At 22.9% G+C, this 20,057-nt stretch overlaps 1 long non-coding RNA gene and 1 pseudogene across 1 annotated transcript in view; both read right to left on the bottom strand.

Moving 5' to 3' along the window:
• LOC129607725 (zwei Ig domain protein zig-8-like) overlaps positions 1-15,753 on the bottom strand; it is a 68,493-nt pseudogene extending 52,740 nt beyond the window's left edge.
• A 40-nt stretch (positions 15,754-15,793) lies between these two features.
• Positions 15,794-20,057, bottom strand: part of LOC129607745 (uncharacterized) — a 91,564-nt gene continuing 87,300 nt past the window's right edge. The window contains exon 2 of the long non-coding RNA XR_008696838.1: positions 15,794-16,131. This is a non-coding gene — a long non-coding RNA (uncharacterized LOC129607745). The remainder of the gene's footprint in view (positions 16,132-20,057) is intronic.

The raw sequence follows: 20,057 nt of genomic DNA, 5'->3' as shown, positions 1-20,057 counted from the left end.
TTCATACCCCTGCACCTCTACAGAACAAAATAAAGATTTGTTAAATAAATTTAACGATTTAAGTATAATAAAGACCAAAGAAAGAAATATGTTTTATAGTTATCCTTTCGGCCCTATCCCGCCTTTTTCTCTTCTAGAAAATTTATGTTCTACGATATTGTATTGTTTGTTACCTTTTAAAAAAAAACTTTTATGAAATTTTGTTTTGCGTTCTTTTTATTTTTTGTTCGCTCTTACCAACCAGAAAATATGGAAAAATATTCAACAATAAAATAAAAATTTTTTTATTTATATGCATGTGTTTGTTTGCGTCAGACAGGCAATCTGGCAATTTATATGTTATTTTTTTTGTTTTTGAAGGAAAAACAGAAAAAAAAAAATAAAAAACGATAAAAGTTTTTTTTTTTAAAAAAAAAGGGGGAATATATTTATGCTGTCACTTTAGCTGTCATTCTGTGTATGGCAAGTCATGTGAAAAGTTACTACTATAACAAATCAAAAAACTAAAAACTTAATATTCTTTAGTAGCTTTCTTTTTTCGGTTACGGTAAGCGCCTCTAATATATTTTATATGTAAACAATTTTTAAAATATATTTTTAAACATGAACACACGAGTTTTGCATGATTTAAAATTTTTCATATTTTTCCACCTATACCTAAATGTGTAGGTATGTATGTGAGTTATGTCTTAACGTAAATGTTGGTACGGTATACATTTGTGGGGGTACATGCATATATGTATGAATGTATATGACAAGAATGAAGATAAAATATTTTTTTTTTACTTTAAATTTTTATAATTGGATTATTTACAGTTATTATGCTTTGATGTAGGTATATTTATATTACGATATTAATTCATATTTTGTGAATTACTCTTAATAAATTTCATGTCATATACACATTTATATAGCCGTATATAGTTATTTACATAAAAATTTATAAAATTTAAAAAGTTTTTGTTTAAAAAAAATGTCTTTAATAAAAGTTGCTATAGAACTCAAAATAGTTTTGGAAAAACACCAAGAAAGAGAGAGAGAGAGAGAAAGAGAGAAAAGGCAGAAAAATTGACTATTAAAAAGTTTACCGACCGACTAAATAAATGGCTTTTGATTTTTTGTTTATTGTACAGAAAACTATATTAAAATTAACATATTATAATTAATCTCTTTAAATTATTACTGTTATATTAACTTATGCTTATACAACTGTTATATAAATCAAAAAAGCTTCTTAACTAATGCCATTTAACTTCTTGTTTATTGTGCAAAAAACTATATTAAGAAATTAACACTTTGTAATTAATCTCTTTAAATTATTACTGTTATATTAATTTATGCCTATAACTGTTATATAAATCAAAAAAGTTTCTTAACATAATTTTTTCATTATTATTATAAAATTCGAATTATTCAAAGAATATTAGGTTAGCTGCTTTTTTATTCAACAAATTACGAAAAAAATGTATACGTATACACATTAGAAATTTTATGCATGTATTATGTATACGAATAGAAAAAAAAATTATGCTAATCATCAATTAAATTCAACAGATTATCCAGAATGATGAATGACTAAAGTCAATATTTTATAAGATAAAAAATGTAAAATAAAAAATCCTTTTTATAAAATTAAAGAAAAAAAAATATTATAGCAAGTGCTATAGCAGCAGCTGTTGATTTAATATGCGGGTATTTACATTATTTCTCTTGTAGAAAAATTTTTATGAGAGAAGAACTTTTATATAACAAGAGAAATTCTCAAAACTTTTTAGTTGGAAATGTTTATTTTCAACTATTTTCAATGAGATAAATAATACTACATTACTACATGAAATGCTACCGAAATATTACATGATCTTCTGTTTGATGCTCAGTGAGAGTGTTGCATCAGTGAGAGTCATACGAAACATCACAGAATAGTCGTTGCAGTTTATATTAATGCGTCACCGGCAATAAATTCTGTTAATTCTATTAATTTTTCTCTTTTATTTATAATTTCTGTAAATTTATTAATTGAGAACAGAAAAATGTGTACGATACGATACGTTAACTACAATAATAGTAATGTAGTTAATAGGCTAGTAAAATTTCATACATAATATATGTATAATACATGGAACGCATTCTACATGCTTTATATTTTAAATTTGTTTGAAAATACAATTGCTAATAATAAATAAAACCTGCCATTTTACAACCTACATTGTATATACGATAAAAAAAATTCAATTAAAATTTAACTTATTGCAAAATGCATTTGTTGCAATTAAATTTCTCTTTAACTACTTATATAATATTTATGTACAAGGTCTTATAAATTTTTATTAGTTAAAGAAAATTACCCAAAGAACTGGAAAAAAATAAAAGCCAATTTTCTTTATTCATTCCATAAATTTTATTTTGCAAATTTAATTGTGTTAATTAAAATTTTAAACTAAATTAAAAAAAAAAACTAAATACAACCATTGCAACTTTTTTTCACTCATTTTTTTTTATCTCTTTTCTCTTTCTGTTTTTTTTAATAATTATTACTATTGTTAACATTATTTCTAAAAGGAAATGAAGTCCTTAAATATTGTTTAGAGTTATTTGCGTATATTAAGTGAGAGAGTATAGCAATTTTTTTTTTTGTAAATGAGAATGAAGATAACAATCAAAATGAATATTGTGAATTTCTATATTTTTTTTTTCACTTAAGATATTTTATTAAATTAACGGGATAAAGTTGCAATAAAAATACTTTTTATCAGTGCTCCTTATCCATAAAATAAAAAGAGTGAAGAAGAAAAAAAAATATATATATTTAATGTTCTTTTTCACAACATTTCATTAAGATTTACTGTCATGATAAAAATATACAGTATATAACAACTAATAGCATGGCAGTATTTGCAATCAAACAGAGTTTTCTTTCTGGTTTCTTTTTGTTTGTTTCCAGCGTTCCCACTTGGATACAATTGTATCCATTTGGATACATTTTTTGCTTTAAATTTAGCTTGGATACAAAGATACTCAAATCTGCTAAAATGCTGAAATTGGCTACATTTCAAAATTTTGCTGAAATATGGATACATTTATTCTCTAAACACTAAATAAATGTTACAAAACTGTTAAAATGCTGCTAATATTAAAACGCTTAATTGCTTTATCTTTCAAAAGTGTTATTTCCTGGCATTTCTAAGCAGATTTCCGAGTTTACTAAAGGAAAGTAAGAAATCTGCTTTATTAAATGTGTGCTGCCTCTTCCTGTATTCAAATCTAGAACATTTAGACAAAAACGTACCAGAAATATTTTGGAGTAAGCTAGTTGTAATAGAAAATGCATTGGCTGTACATATTTTTTTAAATTTTTCCGTTTTAATGGTGAATTGTCTTTAGCACATAGTTCAACAACATATATGCATATGTTTTTTCTGACCTTAACTTTTTACACATTTAAAATATAATAGAAGTTGTATGTGATTTCTTAAAGAATTTACTATAAATAAAAAAACCAACAATAGGACGGCTTGGTATAAAAATTCTGCTTTATGAGGTTGGATACATTTTGGATACATTTTTTCCTCGAAATTGGATACATTTTGTTTTTACCAAATGGGAACACTGTTTGTTTCTGGTTTCTTACTGTTTTTTTTTTTTTAAATTATTCAAAGATAAAATTGAATAATAAAATGTTGGAAGCGAGAGCGTGATTTAAATATTTTCAACCTTCAAGCATTTTTAACACAAAAATAACAAAAACAACAAAAAAAAAAAAGAATCATAAAATTTTAACTCTTGCTTTTATTTTGCATTTTGTTCGTCAAATTCAAATGCAAGAAAAAAATGAGAAAAAAAAAAACAGAAAAGAGAAAGAGAAAAATCTCAAACAAAAGACTGTGATCGTTTTAAAGTTCATTTCATTTTCCTTACAATTTTTTCATTTTATTTTTTGTTTTGTTGTTTTTTTTATGTCATCTCTTTTCCCCTCTCTCTCTCGCTATCTCTACACCAATATATCTCTTCTTTAATTAATTTTTTAGCGTATATTTTTATATATTTTTTTCATTTTTTTTTTAAATAAATTTTCATCCTTAATTTTATTACATTCTTCCGAGATTTTTATGATTATTGTTAACACTTATCACATACATTTATATATATATGTATAAATAATATATACATGTTTTATACATATTTATATATAGTGAATGGAGAGATTTGAATTTTTTTTTCTTTCAAATTTAAATCATGATGACTGAGCTGAGCAATGAGCAGTCACTTTAATATATTATAATTAAATTGTATAATTAACATTTTATAGAAATAAATAAGAGAATAAGAAAATTTCTCTTTTTTTTATGGTAATATTATAAAAATAATATTTTAAAAATTTTATATTTTGCATATGAGTTTTATATAGTGAGAAAGAGTATTATAGGAGACTATAAAATTTTAAACCAAAGAAATACTCGTATAATTTATTAAGGAGAGCGTAAAAATTACTGGATATTTGAGAAATACTGTTAATTTAATATTCAAACGAGTTTTAATTAATTTTTTATATTTTTAAAAAAATTAATGGGAAATAATAAGTACTATCGCAAAAAGATCAAAGAGTATACCAATATAAATTTCTATTTTAATGTTATATAATAAATTAATTAGATATACATAATACTTGAAATTAATTATTTAATAAGAAATTTCTCCAAGCCCCGAGTAATATTAACTAAAATGTAACAACAGTAACATTAATTATCACAACAGTTCATGCAACATGCAAAAATATTAATTGTTAAATATTCTCTAGAAATTAATAAAAACAAATGCATTTTAAAAAAAAATAAATTTCATTTATTATAAAAATAATAACCAGATGTTCTTGAACCCAATTACCATACTGTTATACCAATATTATTGAGCCAAATTCTAATAATTTCCGTATATACTTATATAATTTTTTTAGAATTTTCCTCAAACTTTAATTTATCTTTAAAAATATCACATTTTTTCTTTCTCCTCAAAATATTATTATAATTACATTCATTTCTCTTGTATTTGAATTACACAAATTTTACTTTCCAATCAAGTAAAATTAATGAGCTTCTCTCATATAAAATAGTAGAAAAAAAAAAACGAAAGCAGAAAACATTAAATGTAACTATTCTTGTAATAGAACATAAGAAAACCATATTATTAGTATACAAGTAAAAAAAAAATTTTTTTTTGATGAAACTAATTTGATAACATCCTTAATATGGATCAATTTACAACTGATTAATTACTATTCCTTATAAACCAAGGACAGGAAAAGAAAATACACAAATATACATGAAAATAAAGAGGAAAAATAATAAGAAGAAGATAGAGGAACATACAAAAAAATATCAAACATTTTTACATTACATTTTTCACCATAGAATAAAATAAATAAAATAAATTCTAGAGAGAAACATGAAAAACAACAAAAAAAATTCATTCCAGAGAAGGAAGAAAAACTCAATATATCAAATAATAATAAAAGAAAATGAAGGAAATTAAAAGAAATAACAGTAAAAATAAACCATCTTCAATGAAAGTTACTTTTAAAGACAAAATCAAAATTTTCATGTACAACAAAATATTCAGTTACATAATGCAAAAAAAAATCATGAATAAATAAATAAAAGTACCAATAGATTCTCCCATAATACAAATTTTTTTACCATATAATAAGGATATTGGAGAATATAATATATACATATACATTACTTAATAAATATTCATTATTCTCATATTTCTTGTATGTGTACGCCTATATATGTACATATATCCGAGTATTATCTATAGACATATAATAAAATTGGCATGAATATTCATTTATTTTACGATATTTCTGAATAGAAATTTGCAATGCAACAATATTGTATGTCAAGAAATTTGCAATGCAACAATATTGTATCTATTCTTCTTAAAATACGGTCTTAAACAAAACTGGTTCAATACGCATAAGAAACTTTCACATTCACGAATAATATAATTTTTACGATATTGAAAACACATTTTACGGTATTAAAAATATGATTTACGATATTAAAAAATACTATTTACGGTATAAAAATACGATTATTAAAAATTCGTTTTACGGTATAACATATACGTTCTATATTTTTATTATATCGTTAGTATATTTCTTTCATTATATTAGTAACCAATTTTTGTTTTTTGCCAAGGCTATATGGTCAGCTGATGTATAACCTCAATAAATACGTTATGGTTCTCAAATTTTCGATACCAATACCATACAAAAAAAAAAAAACCTAACTTTTCTTCCTTAATTCTGCTCTAATTCTCCAGTCTCAAAAATTATGCAAAAAATTATCCTGTCTTCTCAATAGTTCCACTCCAGTATTTATTAATGATAAAACAGACCCAAAATATTATTCAGTCTTTGAAATTAAAACCTGTTCTCTTTCGTATACCGGCCGCTATATTATACTACAGTAATGGTAATTCCTGTGTTACCTACTGTATGCAATAATTCGTAAGAATATTGCCAATAAGTTTTTTTGTTTGATTCTAAAAGCACAATATCGTATATTACCAATTTAACATAAAAATAAAATTAAAAATTTTATCAAGAATTAAATTTATTGTTATAAGAGTTAAACTTTAAATAAGGTTATGCAATATTAAAGAAATTTCAAAATTTACAAAGTGATTCGCAATGTGCTCTTGATACGAGAGAGAGAGGGAGATTGAAAGGAAGAATAAAAAACCAGAGTGTACAGAGAGTATAAAACTATGTTAATTTTAATTAAAACTGAACTATACAAAAAAACTGTTAACAAAAAAATGTTAATTGCTTTAAAATGTTATACAGAAACCGTTCTCATATATACATTTTAATATTGTAAGTAGAGCAATTATTTTGTCAATTTGTTACTTGCAATTTTTTAACATAGCAGCTTGGCGAAATGCCATTCATATTATAAAATATAAAAATGTTGATTTTAAGAATTTATAGTTTCAATGTTTTCATATGATAATTGGATTTGAATTTTTGTAATATATATGTACAGATATAGTTGAGTATATGATAAGTGGTTTTCGTGGCATTTATTAGTACATTTAAGTATAAATATATATATATATATAGAAAATATATATATAGAAAATATAGAAAATATATATGTATTTTGCCATCTAATATAAGACAATAATTCTTATAAAATCTATATGTACACATATATTTACGGTATACCTACACCGTGTATTATTTTCTGCATATTCAGATTTCATAGAATAATATTTTTGCTATTTTTCTCTCTCTCTCACATTAAATCTAAATACCATATGATAACCATATGAGACCACGTTGAATCCACAGAATGATAATTCATTGTATATAAAATAAAGTAGTGTACCACTTTACATATACAGCATATACAGCCCCTGAAAACATTGAAAGTTATATACAAAAATTGTATATGAACACTTAATATTGAATATAGTTTATAAAATTGTAAGTTAACTTACGACTATATCATTTGGGTATACAAACATACATATGTATATATAGAAAGTCGTAAAATATTTGTGGCAAGCCTACGCAGATAAAATTATATCCTTGTACATATTTCGTTATTTTTGATTTTTTTTTTTTCGGTTCCATTTTTGTTTTGATTTTATTCTTATAATATTATATGCTGCTATTTTTTCTATACTGTGTATGCTTTTACAATTATAATAATAATAAATTCTGAGAATTTTTCCGGAGGAAAGTTGACTATAATACAATACAATGTATCACATATATTATGGAAAATTATATACAGTAATAATCTAATTGTATATAAGTACACACTATAATTTCAGAGCATTTATTGTAAAACTTATATGATAACTTAAAAATTTACTTAGCTTATACGATATGGCTGCGATAATAGACATCAACAGTTTCTCATATTGCTAAAACTCTTCCGAATTTGTGAAAGAATAGTAAACCACAAGAAATGGCAACTATGACTACATGGTCTTTATATTTCGATTTATAATTTCAAATTTGGCCAAATAAATCTTAATATTTTTCTTTAACACACTTTTTATACACATTTTTTTATACACATTTTATACACATTCTCTCAGGTTTTGTCCAATTTTAAGCAGTTATATAAGAATGTGAGAAACAATAAGTAGTACAGTGCGAGAATCTGAGTAATAAGGGTTTTCTCTTCCCACTTCTATAAACTCAATGTGCATTGTAAAACATTTAAATAAAATTTTTTATACAAGAAGGAGGCATTAGAAGCATAAAAGGAGAAATCTGCTTAAAATCAATTTACGATAATGATAGAGTTTCTATTGAAGAATTATGAGGTGACGAGTTAAATGTCCGTCTCTCAAGAAATAACCTGTATATTAATAGGCCTGTATATTATCACAGTAGTAGGCCTGTATATCTAATCAAAACTTATGAAATGTAAAATAGGGAGGAACAACGAAGAAAAAGAATAATTGTAATAACAAAAGCAAAAAAGAAAGAAAAAATTGGAAAAAAAAGAGAAGCACGACAAGAGAAAATGTTTAATAATAGTTATATAAGTTAAAAGATTTTTATCCAGTTAAATTTTCTCTTTCATTGACGAAATATGTAATATATGCAAAATACTATGTATGTAAGTATATATATATATAAAAAATAGTTTACAATTTATTCATAAAATATCCTTATATATATATATATATATATATATATAAATATTACTCGCATATTTACAATTACTTTCAATTCGTTTCAGCTTCTCTTGGAATTCAATTTACATATTGAATTCCTCCTGAATTCTTCTCTCTTTCCTTTTTTTTCACTTTTATTTATACATTCACAAATTGTCCCACATATCGGGTAACATATAGCTTATTGTTTTTTTTTTGTTTTAAATTGCTTTCATTGTTAAAAACAATATAAGTAAATATTCCTATATAATATACGGATGTATATGGGGTGGGGGAGGGGACTATAATGTTAAATTGGATGTTTTTGAAATTGAAACTATAATTTTAAATTTTAAATATTGGTGGTGGAGGCGATGGTGGTAGAATTTACACACTCAGAAATAATAAATTTACGCAATTTTCATTAATATTTATGAAAATTATAAAAATTTTGTTCTAATTTTAAAATTTATTTTAAAATATTAGCAATATCTTTAAATTTAAAATGTAGAATAAAAAAGGAAACAAAATTTGGTGTAAAAAAATGTTTCCGTTTTTTTTAGAGAATTCGTAAAACTTAAATTTAGTCATGTATTTAAAATAATAGTGATTTCGTATTATGTAGGAAAATATGATTTTTTTTGGAAACTTAAAAATCAAAAAAATTTAATTGAATTTTAAAAATGAAATTCATTGTTTGCAAACTAAGAGCTACACAAATTGAAAATGAGAATTTTAAAAAATAAAAAATTTATAACAAAATTTCAAAGTGAGAGCAATTAATGAAAAAGAGAAACAATATCTTATGTATACTTGAAAAATTAATTATTGCAGTTCGTACAGAGAAAACAAACATACATAGATAGAGTACAATTTCTAATTTAATTTTAACGCCTCTCCAGTATCGTCTCTCTTTTAATTTTACCGCCTTTAAATCTTTGGAGAGAGGAAGGAAAAATCTCATTCAAATTGTCTATGTAAAATATTTTCTACGCCTTCTGATTTAAAAAAAAGAAATTGTGGATATTTGAACACATCAAGCTATATGTACTTAAATCAAAATGTGTCCAACAAAAAAAACAAGCCCAGAATTTAAAAAAATTAACAGAAATTAAGCCATTATTTTGTGCAAAATTTTAATTAGAAGAAAATTCCACTAAATTGCCACTTAATAAACCAATTCGCTGAAAAATATTAAAGTATAACAACTTTTCTGACAAAACATCAAATTTTTTGTTCTATAACGGTTTTATTCCCTTAAAGTATTCTCACTTTAAAAAATTTACGTTATTTTTAATATAAAACTCTTATATACGGAAAAAACAGAAATACGATCTCTTTGACTTAATTCCTTTCATACATAATTTATGACAGAGAAAATGTTTGTTAGCTTATAGCGAATTTCTAATGACAAACTTTTCGATTCAATCCTTTTTTTTCCCAACCTTTTATAAAATTTGTTTTTTGGTTCTGCGTTTTTTTTTTCTCTGGTAAAGCTCTTATATTTATCCCTCATATTTAAATTTTCAACAAGAAAAAAAATAAAGAGTCGTACTCTCCTTTCTTTTTTTTTTGTGTGTTTACTCTTTATAATTCTTTTGCTTGAATGAGTGGATCCAAGAGAATACACGCGTGAGAACTTTTACAAAATAAAACACACTTTTTTTGTTTTGTTGTTGCTGTTATTAATTCAGTGAAGATTGAAAATCATTTTTACCTAATTTAAACAAAAAAAAAAATTTTATAAATCAAAATTCATAAATAAAGGGTTAAAAGACCCTAAAACTGAAAATATGTAAATTAAGTGATGATTAGAAAGTGATTTCAAATATATATTTTTGTTTACAAAGAGAAAAAGAGAAAGAGAGGGATGGTGAGAGTAAAATGTTGTTAGAAAATGTGGAAAATATATAAATACCGCAATAATAGAAAAATATTATTTTGTAAATAACTTATCGAAATTTATTCAAATTTTACGATATATGAGACGATCAAAATAGAAATGGTTTAACCGCGAAAATTTGGATTTTAAAATAATTTTTATTTTAATTCAATAATAATTTATATTAAGTAGAAATTTTTAAATGTAAGGCCATTACATGCTAAGGAAGTTAAATCTAGATCGCTTTTTTAAGTAATGAATTAAATGCATTCACAAAATTTTGCCATAAAAATTCCTTCACTATCTGGTTTCATGAAAGACTAGCTTGCGAACAGTTTGCTACACCATTTTTCTTCCAATGAAAAAGAGCAAAAGGGCACTTTTGTTTATAACATTGCTTTTTATCGCTCTCAATGCCAGGATTGGACCGTTTAAAGTAAATTATTTTTTTCCCCTAATAATCTTATATGTAATTTTTCTCGAAATGAACAATTTTTTGATTTGGATCACTTTGTTTTTTTAAGCGTCTCATATGAGAATTTATATACCAAAAAAAAAACAAAAGAAAAAAATATTTCTCTGAATATTCGATCAGGCGATTCTTGTTTGTTATCCTTTTATAAAATCGTTTTTATTACAATTTTTTTTTTTTCGTTTTGTTTTTATGATTTTCTATCAAATATGCTACATCCAATCAATTGGGATATTCGAGAAAAAAAAAAAATTATTTTTTTAATGTAAACATGAATTTTATTATTGAAAATCCCATATTTTTACTATTCACCATGAAATCAAAATTGGTATATTTATTTAAAATGGAAAAGAATTCAATAATTTGTGAGAGAAAAAAAACACAAAAAATGAATAAATGAAAACTAAATCATCTTTTTGTTGTTTTTATATTGTAAAAATAATTCAGTGTATATTTCATATTATGTGTGTATGTATATGTAATTTTAATATCAACTTAAGCGTGTACTTGCATAAATATAATCGAATTTTATTGTATAGGTAAACAATTGAGTTTTCTAAAAAAAAACAAACCAATCCTATTTCATATATCCTTTTTTTTACAACATAATAATTTGTCATGAATTGTGTTTGAATATATTTTTAAAATTTAACACTATTATACATGGAGGTGATAATTGTATACATAGAGGTGATTAAATACAAAAATTTCTATTGTCACAAAATCTAAAATAATATATGTATGTATTATAAAAGGATTATGTATTTTAAATAAAAAAAAAATATTAGTAAACAAAATAATTTTCCTATATAATTTTAAATATTATTTTATTATTGAACTTAAATCACAATATAACAGGATAATAATAATATCATTAAATTGCTATCAGGATAATATCATTATATTAATTATCATAATAGTATAATAATCTATCTATACAATTACAATAATAAAATAAATTCTTCTATAAAAATCATAGATCAAATCACAAATATTTTTAATATAAAATAATTTGGATTTATATAAATGAGTTTAAAATATGTAATTTTAAAATTTCATGAATTATTTATTAATTTAATTTAGAAATACATGTACAATTTTCAAAATCAATAGTGACATTAATTATAAAAGGATTCTTTGATTTTTAAAATTTTAAAAAATAAACCACTGTCGCCATATCCTTCTCAAATATTATTGGATATTTTTATTTTATATACAATGTTTATAATTTTAACTAGTATCCTTTAATTATACAATTTCGGATCTGCAATTGTGAGTTAGTTAATTAAATCAAATTTTTGATGAATATAGAGGAATTTCAAAAAAAAAATTCATATTTAAGGAAAAGACCGAAGGTATTCCCAAATTTAATTTTTGAAAAAAAAAAAAAAAAAATTTCTTTATTTGCTCATGATTTCAAGGCTAACTTCTTGAATAATAAATTTTGAATAGAAAAGGTTGTGGTTTAAAATTTTATAAAATAAAAAGACCCCCGGGATCAGAACCCGATTATTCCTTAAAATTACAATTTTTAATTTCTTAAAAATTAGCAAAATATTAGTTTCATTAAAATTTTAAGATTAATTTAAATATTGCCATAGAATTAAAAAATGAAACAATGCCTCTATATTGTTTTGTACACGTGCCTGCTTTTCTTCCCATTCATCTTATTTATGTCAATATCAATATCATGATTTCTACATACATATATCACAAGATGATGATGGCCTTAATATTCTGAAATATGCAATTTTTTTTTTTTTATTTACATTTTTTTTCAATGTTTTTCATTTTAAAACTCCCAATACAACTTTTACTTTTATCCTCTAATACAATTTATACTTTTACTCTCTCTCTCTCTCTCTTTTTCTCTCTTTCTCTCCTTATCACGCTTTATCTCTTTCTTTATACGGGCTCATCTATCGATCTGCTGCTGTTCTTATTCCCTAATAACATTTTAGAATTTATGTTTTTTTCTTTTTCGTCTTCATCTTTTATAATTCAAAGTTGTGTTCCATTTTATTTAATCCTTGCAATAACACATTAAATGAAAAACGAAGAAAAAAAAAATCAATCTCTTGAGTGTAATTTAGATGAAATAAGACGAAAAATGAACACAAAAAAAAAAAAAAACGAAGAGGCATAAGAAGAATGAATAAACAAATTTTTGTGACTTTTATGTTTTAGTCCTTAACCCGAAGGATTTATTTTTTTTTTTTTGCTGCTATTATTATATCCTGATCTGCTTATGTTACTCAATATTATTGTTTCTGTTCTGTTTTACTTATTTCATTTCACATTTTGTTTTTTTTTTTTGTTCTGCTTCCTAACTCAATGTGGATAGGAAGTAAGAAAGAATGAGAAATTCATTCGTGTATATAGGAAATTATGTAATGCAAGAATAACCCTTTCGTTATTTAAAGGAGTTTGAGAAACCTTTAATCCAGATTAAATACCATAAAAGCAATATGAAAACAAAAAAGAAGAAGAAGAAGAAATGAAAATAATAAAACAAGAGTGTAAAAGAGAATAAAAAATTAAAATAAATAAGAGATCAAAAACTTTTCCTACACTCTTTTTTACTCTTTTCTTCTTCTTTTTTGTTTTTTATGTTGTTTTTCTTTTCTCCACTTTCATACTGACATATCATAGTAGGATTTTGAGAAATTCAATTAGCTAGAATTTTGTACTTAACTTTTTATTTTTTGTTTGAAACAGAACAGAAAAGCTTTAGCCTCTGCTCGTCATACTAAATTTAATTTTTAAGTTATAAGAGAGTAAATCAAGCATAAATAAGTTTTTTTTACACAATATTGGCCTAATAGAGAAAAACAAAAACAAATATATGAGAAGGTCATAAAAAATATGCAAATCTGTTGAGTTTTTTGACAATCCATTGAATTCTATAAGTACAGTTAACGTAGAAATCTTTTAAATTTGAAATTCACCCAGTCATCAATATTTAAAATTTTGTATGATCTAATAGTATGAAAGAAATTCTTTCTTGTATTTGTATACAAAATTTATTTTACTTAAATTTAATTAAAATACGTTTAGAGCATATAGAGGAAAGTACGAATGTATGAAGAGCTTCACGACATACTTATTATTGAGACATTAAAGCTTATCATACAAAATGTTGTAAGTCATACAGAAAATATTTTTTTGTTTGAAATGTACAGGACGGTGTATGTTTTTATTTTAATTTTATTAATAATTTAGTTTTAATTATAAATTTGTTTTATTTATTAAAATTTTAATATTTCACCAGAACTCTACGATTTTTCAGCTATAAAGTCCAAATACTAAATTTATATTTGCTAACTTGAATCTCTTCTTCCACACAATTTCTTAATAAATTTATCAGAGTTCCAGCATGTGAAACTATGTAATGCAAATTCGTAAATTACATTAAATTATTTTGCGTTTCAGCTCGTTTCCTCTTTTCTTAAGCATCAGATCTAATTTATATGGGAAGTTAGATCAGAAAATAGCAATTATTGATAGTTCAACTAAATTTATACACATTTTGATTCCCTCCAAATATTGAAAATTATTTGTTCTTATTTTTCCTATATAGTTTTATTCAATTTCATTCAGACTAGAATGTACATCATGTTCAATGAAGCCATTAAAATTACGTTCCCATCTTTTCATTCATTTGTTAAGCAATGAATCAGATTTTTCATTTAATTCTTCATTTAGAAGAAAAAATTGTAGAATTATTTTTTATTTATCCTTTTTTATTTTTGTTGTAAGTTTTAGTTTTTTATATTTTCAATGTTAAATTTTTTTATAATATTATTTTATGTTTCATTAATTTACTTTTGATTATTGAAGCATTGCGAAAAAAAATAAGCAAAACAAAATGAAAATTCCATTTAAATTTAATTGGTTTTGCTTGTTTTGTTTTAATCTTTTATATTTAAAAATTTTACCCTTCTATACATCAAAAACAATAAAGTTTTATACAATGAATCCTTAAAATAATATAAAAATAAGATTTTGTGAAAATTTATTTAAGTTTTGATTTTGACTCTATGTTTGCCCTCGTCACGTAAAATACGAAATTTGATTTCCAATCTTTAAACACCAAATTGAAGATTTTAGATTTGGAGGCTTTTTAAATTCCAGAGAACATGAATTTTAAGAAATCGTTTATATATAATAAAACCTTATCAATATTTGAAATTTTAAAGAAATCCTACACGACAGCATCAAAATAAGCTTGGATTGCAAAAGCAACAAGAATCTCAAGTTTGCAATTTATAAGAAAATTCACAAAAAAATCTCATTATTTTTAATATTTTGCACTCCGTTGAAACGTAAGTCTCTCTATTAGGTAAAACCACATATTGCTTCAAAATTTAATTAATATGAAAAATAAAGCAAATATTCTCGCCACTGTAAATCACTTGATCACCACTTGATTTTTAATTAAAAGAGCTGAATAAAAAATGTTAACATATACCCCTAAAAGTATGCAAAATTCTTTTTTTTATCTCTTACAAAAAATCTCCTATATTTTCATTTATTTTTTAACAATTAAAAAATTTTAAATTAAAAATTTTATTTATAAATTTTATAAAATACTTACTATTACTAATATAAGGTATTATTGAACCGACTCCAACAATTGAAAATTGCAAATAAATTATGTAAAAATTGAAAATTAATAAAAATTTTTTAAGTTCCAATAACGCTTTCATGTTTCTTTTTTTTTGTTGCTCCTTTTTACTTATTTTTAATTGCTGAAGTGCTTTTTTTACTCGTACTTTTCCTTAATTTTATTTTGTTTAAATTTTTTCAATAAAAATTTTCTCAATTTACATCAGGAAGAAATTAGTAGTAATTAACTTTAAAGGATTTAAATGACATTAAAAATTTTTTGTTCTTGTCTTCTTCTTCTTCTGTTACTTTTTATTCCTTTTCTCTCTCCCTCCTTTGTTTCTCCTTCTATATAGTTTTACTTTGTTTTTTTACTTCAATCTTTAACTACTATGATTTCCATTTAAAAAAAAAAAAAAAATAAATTTTTCTTTGTCATTAATTCATAAAATTTTACTGTTATTTAGATGCCATTTTACTTTGTAAATGTCTGAAAAAGAAGAAAAGCAAAAAAAGGTCATTTAATAAATTACATAAATTTTTTGTTTTTTTTTTTTTTAAATAACTTATTTTTTTAATCAAATTAAAAACTTTTTAATATAAAATTATAAACTTCTTTTCTTTTTTCAATTAATTAATAAATGTATAAAATAGTGAATTACTGGAATGCTTTATTAATTAAGAAAATCTTCATGTGAAAATATGCATAAAAAATGGTAAATCCGGTAAGAAATTTAAAGGACTTTCAATTATTTCAATTATTTAAAGTCAAAAATAACTCATTTACCAAAATACTATAAGGTTGGGCAATGAAAATCTCATTGCTTCTCATTTAATATGTCATTTTAATGTGTTCGGTAAATTAAACTGGCTCTCATCATTATTGGAACTCAATTAATGTTTACATATTTAAAAAAAAACTCGTTTTTGAGTGATATTTTTTGAGTATTTCCACCAAAGCGCGAAAACTTTGAGTGCCATTCTTAAGTAGCAGTTTTAGAGTGCAATTTTGTGAGTTATACATATATAAATAACTCAAAAAACTTCATTTGATTTTCGATAAAAAAAACACTAGAATTTATTTTGGTTTCCAGAAAATACTCATTTTTGAGGAATTTTTTGAGTGATTTTTTGGATTTTACTTTTTGTAAATTCTAAACCATTACATTCCCAGCTTCTTACATATTGCACATTTATAATATAAAAACATTGAACCACAATCAATTATTATGACGTGGGATGACACAATCACAACGGGACATTGTCAGTTACATAATATTTTTTTCAAATTTCAATTCTTAAATTCTAAATTTAACTTTTTAAAAAAAAAAAAGTACAAGAGAAAAATATTTTTAAAATAAAAAATATTAACAATATTAAATTTAAACTACATAATAAAATTTACTTTAATTATGTTCACAATATGCGGCCAGCAATTAAAATATTTACATGTTATGTGGACACAATTAACAATATTTATTGTTATTATAAAAGTCAATTTTTATAAATAAAAAAAAACATAATATAGAAATAACAACATCCGTACAGCAATGTCTGGAAAAAAAAAATTTTTTAATAAAAATTTCATTATCCTTTAAAATATTTTTATTTTTTAGATCAAAATTAAAATAAAAATTTCTCTATAACTAGTTCATATAGCTGTGCTGAGAAATAACTAATCTAAAAAATTTTTAAAGAATATTTTCCGAAAAATACAATTTCGATATTAAAATTGAGGTTATCGAATTTAAGTAGAAAATGGAATTGAACCTTTAAAAATGTAAATTAAATTCAAAATTCAGCAAAAATAACAAAACCGACTTAAGCAGTTTTTATTTTTAATTGTCGTGTAAGAAAGTTTTGTAGATATTACTTAGCGAAATATGTTTCTGCTCCCTTGAATCATTATGAATATCCGAGTAATAACGGAGTTCTAATGATAAGGAGTCCTGAACATAATGAGAGAATTTAGTGAAATTTTATTGATTTTCGTGTAATTTCGTGAAAGTTCGTTAAATTTCGTAATATTTCGTTGAATGTAGTGATATTTCGTCAAATTTTGTGAAATTTTATTAAATTTCGTGATATTTCATTAAATTTCGTGATATTTCATTAAATTTCGTGATATTTTATTATATTTCGTGATATTTCATTAAATTTCGTGATATTTTATTATATTTCGTGTTATTTTGTTGAATTTCGTGATATTTTATAATATTTCGTGATATGTCACTAAATTTCGTTATATTTTGTTATATTTCGTGACATTTTATCAAATTTCGTGATATTTCATTTGACTTCGTGATATTTCATTGTATTTCGTGATATATCACTAAATTTCGTGATATTTTGTTAAATTTGGTGATATTTCGTTAAATTTTGACATAAATATTTTATTTTAAATATTTTCAAGCAGTTCAATTACCCAAACATTATTGTAATTAATTATATATAAATTTATAACCGATATAATAAAAATAATAAAAATAATTAAAATTGATTGATGTTACAACAAAATATTCAATTTTTGGTTTTAAAATTAAAAACCGCACATAAATCGTTTTTACACGTATAAAAAAAAGTCACATTTTTTTATTATTATTTTTAGTAATTTTATTATTAAAATAATAAAAAAAAACTGGTGTGATATTAATTGGAAAAGTGAATTAAATAACGAAATTGTATTCAAAACTATTTTGAGTTTTTCCTTTTTTTTTGTAATGGTGTCCTTTCAATTATGAAATTGTAAAAAAACAAAATTTAATTTTTTATTTATTTTCAACCTAGATATTTTTTTTTTAGTTTAGCAAATTTTCTTCTCATACTATTCAGAAAAAATTTATTATCAATAGTTATAAAAAATTTCCAATTTTATAATACTTTTTCTATATCCATACGTCTAGTACATGCACACATAAATTCTTATACATTATAACCCATAATGTATACAAGTACGTGTGTATATCAATAATATGATGACATTTGAATTATATTGAGGGCAAAATAAATCGAACAAGTCATACAATAGAGCACAAAATCCATCACAACTTTTTTTTTTTCCAATTCTCAATAATATTAAAGAGAGAAAATTCGATTTGAGTTTTGTAAACTGGAAATAAAAAAAGAAAAGTAAAATGAAATAAAAAATGAACTTTTTTTTTTCATGTCAATTCACTTTTATATTTTAAACACACTATTCAATTCAAACATTTTTTTTTCTTTATTTAACAAGGATTTTAACATTTATTTGTTTTTGTTGTATTATTCATTTTGTATCACACCACCATAAAAATGTTAACAAAACTCTTAAGAACTTTTCAACAAAAAAAAAAGAAAAAAAAGTTGCTACTTATATTTTTTTTTTTGAAATGATATAAACTTATACAATTTGTATGTATGTAAGTATATTGTATATAAAAAAAATAATGTTCTTTTCAAAAACTTATAAAATTTTTTCTTAAAAAGAATAAAATTCTGATTTTGATTTATTTGGCATTATTGCAAAAAAGGCAAACAGGCGTCTCGTTCCCAAAAAAAAAAAAATTATGTTCTAAAATACAAAGTACAGCGTAGTAGGAATTCGAAATCCCATTTGAATTTTATACTCGTTTTAAGTAAACCTCCACCCGAAGAGACGAGTTTTCGAAATTTTCGAAAACTATTATTTAAAGAATTTTTGAAATTATTCTTGAATTTACTCGTATATTCAAAATCATATTCGAAATCATTTTCGAAATTTTATTCGAAATCGTATTCAAAATCAATTTCGAATTTGTAATCATTTTCGAAATCAAATTCGAAATTACATCATTATCATAGATTAATTATTTTTTGAAATCATGTTCGAAATTACGTACATACGTATATTCGAAACAATTTTCAAAATAATATTCGAAATTACATATTTTCGAAATTAGTTTCATTTTCGAAATTTTCACCAATCATTTTTATATAATACCCATAATGATTTTTAACAAATTGCATTACAAAATTTTAAAATTAAAAATCTGAAACTTAATATTAAAATTTTTTCATTTGAAAATTAAATAACAAAGTGTTGGCTCGGATATTTGAATGACTACTACCAATATTATTCGAAATAACATACACGTCAAAATTCAAAAATTTTTTTAAAATATTTATTAACATAATCTCTGACTTTTTCTAAAATACACACTTTATTTGTATATTCACGATTTGTTATCATTCTTGTTGCAGAAATTAATATTGCCTTTGAATTTATTACTACAAAATGTTGGCATCATTGATGTCATCTATATAATACATCCTTAAAAAAAAAACATAAACAGCACGTTTTTAAAAATTTATATACTTTATATATGTACGTATGTATATAAAAATAAAAAAAACAAATCCTAGTCACTTGTATGCTATAAATTTAATTTTAAAAGGAGA

The sequence above is a fragment of the Condylostylus longicornis genome, unplaced genomic scaffold (assembly GCF_029603195.1).
Source record: "Condylostylus longicornis isolate FDR11 unplaced genomic scaffold, ASM2960319v2 ptg000028l, whole genome shotgun sequence".
In the NCBI taxonomy this organism is placed as follows: domain Eukaryota; kingdom Metazoa; phylum Arthropoda; class Insecta; order Diptera; family Dolichopodidae; genus Condylostylus; species Condylostylus longicornis.
This window is presented reverse-complemented; position numbering and strand designations above follow the sequence as displayed.